The sequence below is a fragment of the Carassius carassius genome, unplaced genomic scaffold (assembly GCF_963082965.1).
Source record: "Carassius carassius unplaced genomic scaffold, fCarCar2.1 SCAFFOLD_66, whole genome shotgun sequence".
Lineage (NCBI taxonomy): Eukaryota > Metazoa > Chordata > Actinopteri > Cypriniformes > Cyprinidae > Carassius > Carassius carassius.
In genome coordinates this window covers 40,264-41,544 of record NW_026775001.1, presented here as the reverse complement: position 1 = coordinate 41,544, position 1,281 = coordinate 40,264, and the positions used below count along the sequence as shown (strand labels likewise).

At 52.1% G+C, this 1,281-nt stretch overlaps 1 non-coding gene across 1 annotated transcript; it reads right to left on the bottom strand.

The window, feature by feature from the left end:
- Positions 1-788: 788 nt before the first annotated feature.
- Positions 789-952, bottom strand: LOC132134046 (U1 spliceosomal RNA). Its single transcript, XR_009429342.1, has one exon. It is a non-coding gene; the product is annotated as a U1 spliceosomal RNA (small nuclear RNA).
- Positions 953-1,281: the final 329 nt, after the last annotated feature.

Below are 1,281 nucleotides of genomic sequence, written 5' to 3'. Positions count from 1 at the left end.
TCCCCTGTCTGCAACGTCACCGGGCCTCGTCACGCTCGGCCTGACGCTGGCACTGCAGCGACGGAAAGTACTGCATCGCTCGTAATTCCCAAACGGTTCGTCGCAGAGCCACGTGCCTTATGTCATGGGAATCCTTGGCTCGAGCCGAACCAGACGCAGGTCTCAGATTGGCTCGTCGCTCTGATGGAATTTCGGGGATTTGGGATTTTGTCGAAAACCTTCTTTTGCAACCTAGCGCCGCCAGGTATTTGGCCCAGTCCCACCCAAAGCAGCACAGAAAGCTTCTTTGGAGTCTGCCTGTCAATAATCATCCCAAAAAAGTGGAAATTTCCATTCACCTTGGCGAGGGGACCTCAAAACGTGCTAAGGTGGCGTGTCCGAGATGGCTCGAATGGCTATAACTCCAGGAAGGAATGAGATCCCTTCACCCAAATCGGCACACTTGTGCAGGGGCTCAGTCAGAGGCCAGGTGAAAAAGGGCGCTGCGACAGGCCACTCGGTGGCGCTGTAAGCGACAACAAAATTAATACCAATTGAAAAAGGACAACCAAACAACATGGAGACAGCTACAGCTAGGCTGCAGTCAGTCCAATCGACTTTCAAAGTAAGGTCTGTGCTATATTCGAACTGAACCACCCACCAGGGTCCGATTTTTCAAGAGCGTAACTGACTTTGTTTCACAGGCGCACAACACATACCTCGCATGTGACAGAACTCCCCATTCTGAAACGCAAAAAAAAACGCAAAATGCAAAAAAAACCTCTTCTGCTTTGTTTCACCAACAATTTCAGGGGAGAGCGCGAACGCAGTCCCCCACTACCATAAATTATGCAGTCGAGATTCCCGCATTTGGGGAATTCGCAGGGGTCAGCATGGCCGGAGTGCAATGGGCAAGCCTCGCCCTGGGTGAACCGCCTTCTTGATCATGGTGTCTCCCCTGCCAGGTAAGTATGAAGGCCCAGGCGTTCAGCCAGAGGTATGATTTGCGTCTCTACCGTCCACACCAACGGTTAGCCCCCCTCCAGGAAAGGAAGGATGGGTGCCTTCCGTTACTGGCCTGGAAACTGCCAAGCTCATGGGCCGTGGCTTCCCAACGCCGGTTTTAGATGACTATCTTTAACCAAACAAACCTGATGCGGTGCATCACCTCGTCTGTGAAAGACCTCAGGTGGGTGCATCATTCGTGGAAGAGTCCAAGACCCCAGGAGGGCGCATCAGGAAAAAAGTTCGCAATACACCACTGCATGGCAGATCTCATTCCTTGTTGCAAATACAGTTGCT